The sequence below is a fragment of the Dromiciops gliroides genome, chromosome 3, assembly GCF_019393635.1.
Source record: "Dromiciops gliroides isolate mDroGli1 chromosome 3, mDroGli1.pri, whole genome shotgun sequence".
In the NCBI taxonomy this organism is placed as follows: Eukaryota; Metazoa; Chordata; class Mammalia; order Microbiotheria; family Microbiotheriidae; genus Dromiciops; species Dromiciops gliroides.
In genome coordinates this window covers 569,318,288-569,329,415 of record NC_057863.1, presented here as the reverse complement: position 1 = coordinate 569,329,415, position 11,128 = coordinate 569,318,288, and positions in this window count along the sequence as shown.

Here is an 11,128-nt window from a genome sequence, read left to right as displayed (position 1 = left end):
TTCCATATTTCTGAGGCCTGAGGGGCAGAGTCAATAGTTGTGCTAAAACCAGGCCAGTCAGTCACTGTAAAATGAAGAGATTAACTTAATAGGATGTATTTATTCCAAAGTCTGGTTGTTACCCAGTACTTTGGTCATTTCAAGGTGTTTATAAACTGATATTCAACTGACCTTTTTTTCCTAATACTTGGGAAAGAGCCTTATAGTAGTTTCCTATCAGATTTCAGGCTTAAAGATCTGTGAATTATAGCATTATCCTTTTTCCTGTAAAAAAATTATATGGGTCTTTTATCAGACTTCAGATATCTCCTGTATGTGTATGAGAGAAACAGAGAGAGAGAGAGACAGACAGATAGAGACAGAGAGACAGAGTCAGTCTCTGCTTCTGTTTTTATAGAAGCTTCTGTCTTTTTCACATCTACTTGATCTATCCTATATATATATATACCCCTTTAGTTTAACAGAAAACATAAGTTTTCATAAGAATCAGTGAGCTAAGCCAGCCTTTGACAACCCATGACGGATACAAACCAGAACTTAAAATTCACTTTCTGTATCCTACCAATTCTGATGTGTGCCACTTTATGCCCATCTGCACTCCAACAGACTGGGATGGTTAACCAGTTTAAGTGGACACGTGTAGTTCTGGTTTGATTTGGTGACCATTCACATCCACAGTTATAGTTATGTTTCATTCTTGAAAAATTTACAAAGTCAGAGCTTGCTTTTAAAAATGAAAACATGCTGATTAGCTTTGGAAAACAGAGATGATGATGATGATAAAAAAGGAGGAGTAGGAAAAGGATGATAGTTATCATTTACTTGAGTTTTGTAAAGCATCATCACATGGAATCTCAACTTACCCTCACAATAACCTTGCTAAGTAGGTGCTATTGTTATATCTACTTTAATGTTTGGAAATTGAGGTTGGGAAATGTTCAGTGACTTTACCAGTGCCACACAGGTAGTATTTGTCTGAGGAAGGATTTAAATTTAGTTCTTCTTGACTTTAAGTCCAATGTTCTATATTCACTATACCACAGAGAAAAGGAAATGAAATCAGTATTTTGCCATTTTCTACTTTATTAAGACAAATTCCTCTTCTCTTTATTCTGGGTAAGAAAGGAATTAATGTGCACAATCAAGTTAAAAACAGTCAGCACATTCACTTAATTAGTGTCCAGAAAAAGTGTTGACCTTAGAATCAGGAGAATTAGGTACCAATTCATGCTTTGAGACTTATCAAATAAGTGGCCATGAATAGGTGATGTCAATTCCCAAACTCTCAGTTTTTCTTATCAGCCAAATGAGGATAATAATACTAATTTCCCTTATAGTGTTTTTGTGAAGACCAAACATTAAAGCCTTACAAACATCATATATACCATATGCCAAATGCACCATATCAATGTGAGTTATTATTTTTGAAAGGCAAATGGGAAAGCACATTGTCAGGAGAGACTTGGATTTGAATCCTATCCTGACATGATCTGTGTGACTATGGCTAAGTCATTGAACCTACTTGCTCCTCAATTTCCTCATCTGTAAATATGGGAAAGAGAGGTAGCATAGAGGGTAGAGAGCTGACCTTGGAGTCAGGGTGAGCTGTGTTCAAGTTCTCACTCAGAGAATCCTGAGCAAGTCATTTAATCTCTTGGTGTTCCAGGCAACTCTAAGACTGTGGCTGATCTGAAATCACAGTTCTCATAACCCAACCCACCCCCCAAACTCCCCAAAAAAAGGAAAAAGAAAAAAAGAGGATAAGTCTATAAACCTTACCTCACAAGGTGGCCATGAATTCAAATGAGAATGAAGTTAAGTGATTTGTAAACCTCAAAGGCATACATAAATGGAGGAGGACCTAGATTCAAATCCCTTTTCTGTCATTTACCTTTACTCTGTGTGACCTTGAGCAAGTCACTTCTCTTTGGGCCTCTGAGTTTTCTCATTAGTAGAATGAGGGAATTAGACTAGGCACAGTCTTTTCCAACTCTAAAACTATGATCCTAAAAAGCATTATTATTCTTTTTATTTGCACTGTTAGGTATAATCATTTGTTATTGTAAGAAAGGAACAAAGCTAGATTACAAATGCCATTTCAAAGCAATTTTGGAGTAGAAAAAAAAAACTGAGCTGTGCGATTCCCATATATAACTGTGAAATTTAAGCACTGAAGCCCTAATAACTGAGAATGCAGATAAATGCTTTAGAATTTACATTAGGAAGATAAACATGACAATTAATAAATTTCCTAATGATTCTCTGCTTTTGAGCATTAGCCTGAATTTAGTCTTTAGTCATGGTACTTACCCAGAGACAAATCTTAGTTATTTGTTGGCAAAAGACCCAGAAAAAAAATACATCATTGAAACATTCCAACAGTGGGAGAGGACAGAGACAGACAGATAGACAGACAGACACACACACACACAAAGACAGAGAACAGTGAGAGAATGAGAGAAAAAGAGAGAATGAGAAAGATACAGAGACAGATAGAGACAGAGAAAGAGATAAAGAGGAGACAGAAAAAAGAGAGGGAGAGAGAAAGAGATAAAGAGAGAAAAAGAGAGAGGGGGGAGAGAGAGAGAGAGAGAGAGAGACAGAGAGAGACAGAGAGACAGAGACAGAGAGACAGAGAGACAGAGAGAGAGAGAATTATAATTTTAGAGCTGGAAGGGGTCTTAGAAGTTATCCAGTTCAGTGGCCTCACTTTATACAGTAGATTGAAACCCAGAGAAGTAAAGTGACTTTTCCACAGTCATGTAGTGAATGGCAGAGCTAGGCTTCAAATGCAGGTCCTCTGACTCTCAATCCACGACTCTTTCTATTGTATTCTACTGCCTTCTAAGGTTTAATTTAGATTATCAGATATGAAATAGCAAAGGATTATGGGACTGATAGCCTAAAATAACCTTAGAGGTCATCTAGTCCAACTCGCTCATTCTACAGATGAGAAAACTGAAGCTCAGAGGGGTTAAATGATTTATAGAAGACCACATAGTGACCTGATCCATTTTAGACAGGCTGAAAGTCAGGCAGAAAACAATATGCAATTTTAGTTCATTCAGAATCTGGATGTAATTAGAACTTTGGCTCTCTTTGGGATACTAATGATAATTGTATAAATAATTAGTAAAAATAACATCAAAGAAATATTTCGAGGCAGCTAGGTGGTGCAGTGGACAGAGCACTGGCCCTGGATTCAGGAGGACCTGAGTTCAAATCCAGCCTCAGACACTTGACACTTACTAGCTGTGTGACCCTGGGCAAGTCACTTAACCCCAATTGCCTCACCAAAAAAAAAAAAAAGAGAAAAGAAAAAAAGAAAGAACTATTTCCAGCCCTTTTGGAACTCACAATCCAAAAATGAAAGATATTAATTAATCAACAAACATTTATGAAGCACTTATGTGTGGTAGCCACTGTGCCAGTCTCTGGGGATACAAAGAAAATAGGAAATAATCCCTGTCCTCTAGAGGCTTCATTCTATGGATATCATAACTTCCTGTCACCCGGGTATATGTTCTGTCCATTTAACACTAGCCCTACCGTTAAGTAGATCTAGTCCACAGTGTGTTACCTCCAGATCTGTTCATTCATTCATTTTGCTTTTATTGATAATTCAAAGAAAACTATTTGGGTAAATATCAGTCTCTCTGGGCCTTATTTTTCTCCTCTATAAAGCAAGGGGCTGAAATAGATGATTTCTAAAGGTCCCTTCTAGTTCTTTATCTTTGAACTATGATAATTGGGTTGTGATCTATGATCTGCAATCTCTTTGGAAGTGACACTGAACTACTCTCATGTTGTTCCTACTTCTTGGACACCTCATTTGTCTTCTGTCATTGGCTTTTCCTCCCTTTCTCACCCATACTAAATGTAAAATGTCGTTTTCCTTTTTCTGTGTGCTATTTGATATGTCTTTTTCTTGAAACTGATACAACCTCTAATTGGATAGTAAAAACAAATTAAGAGGACCTTATACGCAATATTTTTGAAAAGGTGCAAATCAGCAGAGTGCCTAGAATTGGATATAGGTTTTCTCATTGTTCAAAAATTGTCTATGGTTCCCTGTTGTCTAGTGAGTAACATCAAAATTCCTTTGTCTGTTGTTAAAGCTTTCTACTATTTCGCACCAGCTTACCTTTCTAGTCTTATCTTAAAATGTGGGAATTTCTCAATGTCCTGAGAGAATCAGAGGCTGAACAGAAGGTAAAACATATTGAAACAAGTAGAGGTTCTCAGTGAGATGAGGTCAGAACCCAAGCTGAAGAATGTGAGCAATAAGAGCCCAAGATCTAAACAAGGGGATCTAGGTAACAGGCCCAAGTCACTGGTGACAAGAATACTGAGTCCAAAGTCTCCCCGAGGCAGGTGATCTTTATATGCTTCTTGTCCATAAGTAGAGGTAGATTTGAGCCCCAAAGCAGAAGCAAAGAGGAAAGCTAGCTAGATTGTGGAGTGAGGGTATATAGAGAAATATGGTTCCTAGTGTGAGTTGTACATGGCACGAATGGGGGATAGAAAAAAACAAATCTAGCATGGACTCCTTCAAATCCCCTATATCCTAGCTTCCTAAACTGGGGGTTGTAACCCCATATGAGGTCATGTAACTGAATGTGGGGGTCACAAAAAATTTGGCAATAGTAAAAGGTTATGTATACCCACTTTATACACCTATTTACCCGGGGTTATGTAAAAATTTCTTGGTTGAAATGGGGTCGTGAGGGAAAAAGTTTAAGAAGCCCTGCCCTATATGGCTCTGGGACCTTTTGCCACTTCCCACATTCAGGATGCCATTTTGGATCATCATCTTTTGAAATCTGTACCTCTGAAACCTAATTCTAATGAATCTCTAGTTCAAAGCTTCTTAAACTGTGTGTTGTGACCCCATATGGGGTAGTGTAAATGAATGTGGGGATTGTGAAAAATTTGGCAATGGTAAAAGGTTATATACCTATATATCTGGGGTCATGTAAAATTTTCTTGGGCAAAAAGGGGAAAAAGTTTGGGAAGCCCTGCTCTAGCTCATGAATTTAAAACACAAAAGCATTTAATTAATGTGGAATTGAATCAGGTAGTAAGCATTCCTTTTTTAAAAAAAAATCTGAATGTGATTAAAACCACCAAAATTATACAAAACAGAACAGAAAAAAAGTAACTGTGTATAATCTGAATCTGTACTATATAAAGCTAGTTTTTCTAAACGTATGATAAATTCACCATTTAATTTTCAAAACTCTCCTGCTTGTCTGTGTTTCCTTTTGGTCTTCCTTCTATTCCTGCTGCACATTTTTTTAATGCTTCAATGATTCTCTTTTCTTTTTAAAATTTTTTCTTTTTTAAATTTTATTTTCAAGTGAAGATTCACCTTCTCTCCTTCCCATCTCCCTTTCTGTCACCCAATTATAGAAAAACAAAACTTCTGTTAGAAATATGAATAGTTAAGCAAAACAAATGCCCATATTGGTTATATCAAAAAATAATGTATCTGAACTCTGAGAATGACCTCTTCATCTGTTTTTCAACCACAACTAATTCTCCTCCCTCTCCCAACTCTTCCTACTTCTACCCTCCACCACCATGGAAAAAAAAAATAATCAAACCAGGTCTTGCAATAAATAAGCTTAGTCAGTGTTGGCCACGTTTAAAATTTCTACTTCTGCACTTTGAGTAATGACCTCTCTGTCAGGAGGTATTTCATTATTAATCCTCTGAAATCCTGTATCATCACTGCATTGATCAGAGTTCTTTAAGTCTTTCTTTTTTAATGTTTATTTTTTAAAAAAAAACCCACATCTATCTATCTATCTATCTATCTATCTATCTATCTATCTATCTATCTATCTATCTATCTATTCATTCATTCATTTATTTGTTTATTAGGTGATAAACATTTTTATGTATAGTTTTGGGTTCCATTTTTTATTCCTACTTTCCTCCCTCCCCTCCCCCTTCCCTGAGGTGGTAAGCAATCAGATATAGGTTATAGATGTACAATTATGTAAAACATTATCATGATGGTCATTTTGTATGAGAAAACTTGAATACAAGAAAAAGATGAAAAAAAGTGAAAAATAGCCTGCTTCAGTCTGTGTTCCATCAATATCAGTTCTTTCTTTGGAGGTGGATAGTATGTTTCATCAATAGTCCTCTGGGATTGTCTTGGGTCATTGTATTGTTGAGAATAGTTCAGTCATTCACAGTTCATCATCAAACAGTATTGCTATCTCTGTGCACATGTTCACTTGGTTCTGCTCACTTCACTATATGTCAGTTCATACAAGTCTTCCAAGGCCTTTCTGAAATCATTCTGCTTGTCATTTCTTATAGCACAATAATATTCCATCACCATCATATACCACAGCTTGTTTAGCCATTCCCCAATTGATGAGCATTTCTTTGATTTCCAATTCTTAGCCCACCACAAAAAGAGCTGCTATAAATATTTTTGTACAAATAGGTCTTTTTCTCTTTTTGGGGATGTCTTTGGTTTATACACCTAGCAGTAGTATTGCTGGATCAAAGTATATGCACAGTTCTATAGCCTTTTGGGCATAGTTCCAAATTGCTCTCCAGAATGATTAAATCTTTTCACATCTCCACTAACAGTGGATGAGTTTCCCAGCTTTCCTACATCCAACATCCAATATTTTCCCCTCCAACATCCAATATTTTCTGGTTTTGTTATATTTGCCACTCTGATAGATGTGAGGTGATACCTCAGAGTTGTTTTAATTTGCAATTCTCTGATCAATAGTGAGCTAGCATTTTTTTCATATGACTATAGATAGCTTTGATTTCTTTGTCTGAAAACTGCCTGTTCATATCCTTTGACCATTTAGCAATTGGGGAATAACTTTTATTTTTATAAATTTGACTCAGTTCTCTATATTATTGAGAAATGAGGCCTTTATCAGAGACATTTGTTTCAAAAATTATTTCCCAGTTTTCTGCTTCCTTTGTAATCGTGGTTACATTAGTTTTGTTTGTGCAAAAACTTTTAAATTTTATATAATCAAAATTATCTATTTTACATTGTTTTACTCTCTATATCTTCTTTGGTCCCAAATTCTTCTTCTGCCCATAAATCTGCCAGATAAACGATTCCATATTTTCTTAATTTGCTTATGGTATCATCTTTTATGTGTAAATCTCATACCCATTTTGACCTTATTTTATTATACAATGTGAGATGTTGGTCTATACCTAGTTTCTGCCATACTGTTTTCCCAGCAGTTTTGGTCAAATAAAGAGTTTTTGTTCCAAAAGCTTGGATCTTTGGGTTTATCATATACTGGATTACTATAGTCATTTACTATAGTGCAATTTGTATCTATTCTGTTCCACTGATCCACCTCTCTATTTCTTAGCCAGTACTAGAATGTTTTGATAATTACTGCTTTATAATACAGTTTGAGATCTGGTATTGTTAAACTACCTTCTTTCATATTTTTTTTCATTGATTCCCATGATATCCTCCTAAGTCTTTCAAAGCTATTTTTCTTTACAATGTTGTTATTATTATATATTCTCCTGGTTGTATTAATTTCATTCTGCATCAGTTCATACAAGTCTTCTCATGTTTTCTCCATAATCCATCTTTTTTGTCATTTGTACAGACTAATAACATTACATGACATCCACATGCCATAATTTGTTTAGTCATTCCCCAATTTATCAGCACTCCTTTAGTTTTTAGTATTTGCTATAACACAAAGAGCTAAGGAGCAAGCATTTTTCAGCATCCATACCCCAAATTTGCAAATCTATTCCTTCCCTTTCAATCTTTGTTCAGCAATCTAGGTAGTGTTAGTTTCTTTTATCACTGTCAGTTAGAGAATGTTGATGACTTTTGGGGAACTGAATTGGAAGTTTCTTACTATGTCTCTCCATATTTCCTTCTATTTCTCCATGGGCTCTCTTAGGCTGTTTATTACAACCCTGTGCCTTTCCCCCACCCACAAGGGTTCCACTCTCTTTTTAAACTATACATGCCTGCCAGATACATGCCTACCTAATAAGAGTATTTGTTGAGTGGCATTGCCATCCTGTAAAGTTCACACACAGTCTTCTGGAAATGCAGGCCACAAATAATCCCCTCCTTCCTCCTCCACTGAATGGGACCACTTTAAGTTCAAAACAACATGGAAAATTCAGTTCTTGTTGTGTCTTCTACATAAACAACTATATAATAGATTCCTTGCCCTTAAGGAGCTCACATATAATTGAGTAGAAAAATCCTAAATACATTAAAAGTTGAAACATGGGACAGTGGAAACAAATATTGGTTTAGGAGTCCGAGGATATAGGTTCAAATCCAGCATGTGTATGAACTTTGGCAAGTCACTTAATCTCTGTTTGCCTCAGTCCTTAGCTATAAAATGAGGGGATTAGACTACATGGCCCTGAAGCTCCCTTTGATCTCTAAATCAGTAATCCTGTGATCTGAAAAGGGTTTCAGGGCAGCTCTTCAAGCTCTAGTTTCTTAAACAGTCACCAGTACTAAGCACTTGGAAAAGAGTGGTTATAGTAGTTGTTGCTGATTGTTTGCAGAGCTGCACAAAGTTGTCAGCCTCCCTCTCTCTTTCTGAGTTATTGAAGTCCAGTGGCAGGACAAAAGTCAAGATGACTGGTGATGGCTTGGGGTGCAGTGGATGACCTTGGGGTCTTCAATGTCTGGCTGAGCTCTAAATACTCCACGGTGCCTGCTTCAGCTGCCTTCAGAGCTGTTGGAGCAAATTGTTCTCATCTGCCTATTCCGCTGGGGGAAATCTTTACATACTTGGGGTATACATCCCCCTAACTTCCTGAAGGGTATCATAACACCTCAGGGATGTAATGTGGTACAGGACTGAGCCATCTCTCAGCTGAATAGGAAATACACATTTCTGTGAAAATCAATCATCGGTTCCAGCCTCTGACATCTAAGACAGATAAAACCCAGACCTTTAAATTAATTCCCAGCTTTTTGGCAACTAATAATAATAGCTAACATTTCCATAATACCCAATACACTCCAGGTACTGTATTAAGTGCTCTACAAATATCATGTCATTTGATTCTTACAACACTGGGAGGTGGGTGCTATTATTATTCACATTTTGTAGTTGAAGAAACAGAAGTTAAGTGTCTTGTTCCAGGTCACACAGCTAGTGTGTGAGGCCTTAATTGAACTCAGATCTTCCTGACTCCAGGGCCAGCACTCTATCCACTAAGTCACTTAGCTGCCTAATCATTCTAATACTTTATTCTGGTCAGTCAGGCTCACAACTTCTGTCATCCTCAGCCCTACCCTCTCACTCACCCCATAAGGCAATTAACTGCCAAATCTTATCATTTCTACCTTTATATAACATCTGTCACATCTGTCTTATTTTATGCACCCACATGGCCATCACCTTAATTAAAGACCTCATCATTCCTTGTCTGGGCTATTGAAATGGCCTTTTAATTAGTTTTCCTACCACGTGTCTTTCCCCACTGCAATCCATCCACAGCTGTCAAAGTGATTTTCATAAAGTATGGGTCTGACCTTATCTCCTCTATCCCTTCTTCAATAAACTCCAGTGGCTCCCTATTACTTCTAGGATTAAATACAGTTTTCAAAATATTTACAAAACAAAACGCCAAGAATGTGAACTCCAGGTTAAAAACCTCTTGACTTTAAAAATGGTCATACTAAGGGGCAGTGGATAAAGCACCGGCCCTGGATTCAGGAGGACCTGAGTTCAAATCCGGCCTCAGACACTTGACACTTACTAGCTGTGTGACCCTGGGCAAGTCACTTAACCCCAATTGCCCTAAAAAAAAATGGTCATACTATACCATAGATATGAAAAATAATTTTGGTAAGGTAGAGTCTTCATAGTTTTACAGGCCATCCCTCTTTTTAAAAAAAATTGAAATTTTTTTTCAAGTAAAGATACATTCTGGGGAATAAAAGGACAAAAGTCTATTCTCTCCCCAGTCCCTTCTTGCTCTCCCAAACCTTTATTCCTTTTGTTGTCAACACAACTGAGTAGTCAAATTTTACCTGTGACTCTGCAAATATCCTGGTACTCAGAGAGTGTTAATCAGCAAGGACACTTTATTTGTGTTCACTACACCCAATTCTTCCTAGGGGCTCCCCTGGAAACTTTAAGAGAACCATAGTAATTACCTGAAATCATTGGTCAAGATGTACCTGAAAGATTAGGGCAGGGAGGGAACTATGAATGGGCTACTTCTGCTTTTTGATCAATGGTATCAAAGTCAGGTATTGATTTATTTAGTCATTAACAGAGGGGGCTCTGACCACACCTAACTCTGTAATTTCTTTCCTGGTTGAATTAGTAATTTGCTCTGGGTTTCTGGTTTTAAAAAACAACAGATTGTGTGGGATCAAAGGGAACATGGTAATGACAAGGAGGAAATGGTCTGTCAGGGACAACTATGCAACAGGAATACCAACTATATACACTGTGTAATTACTCCTCAGAAAGACAAACTATTCAGCCATAGCAAAACTCTATTCAATCAGATTTCCTTAGGACTGAAAGACCACATGGCGAAATAGAGAGCTGGTCTGTGAGCCATAAAGATACATTTCCTAATCTTGCCTCTGATGAATAGTGGCCATATGGCTCTGGGGACATCACTTAACCTCTCACTGCTCCAAGCAGTTTTCTAAGACTGTGTGATGGCCAATAACATTGGAACAGGGAATTTCTTCATCCAGTAGTCAATCAGCTGGCATTTATTAAGTGTCTACTATGTAGGCACTGTGCTAAGTGTTGGGAATATGAAGAAGAGGGGAAAATAAATTAGCCCTTGCTTTCAGGGAGCTTAGAGTTTAATGGGTTTCATAGACCAATGAAATCACAGATCCATTCTCTATCCTTCATTAGGAAACTGTCAACACATCCAACTTATATTCCAATTCATGTGCAAGAGGACCAAGATTATATTTACTAGAATAATTTGGCCCCCATCTGACCTTTATTCAAAGAGATATTTTTTACATAAGAAGGAGGGGAAGTGAAGAAAAATTGTGCCTGACAATTGATCCCAGTTCTGCAGCTGACAAGAGTACAATTTGCCCATTGGAGGAGCTTCTGAAGATTTGCTAAGAATGTCTCAAGAGACT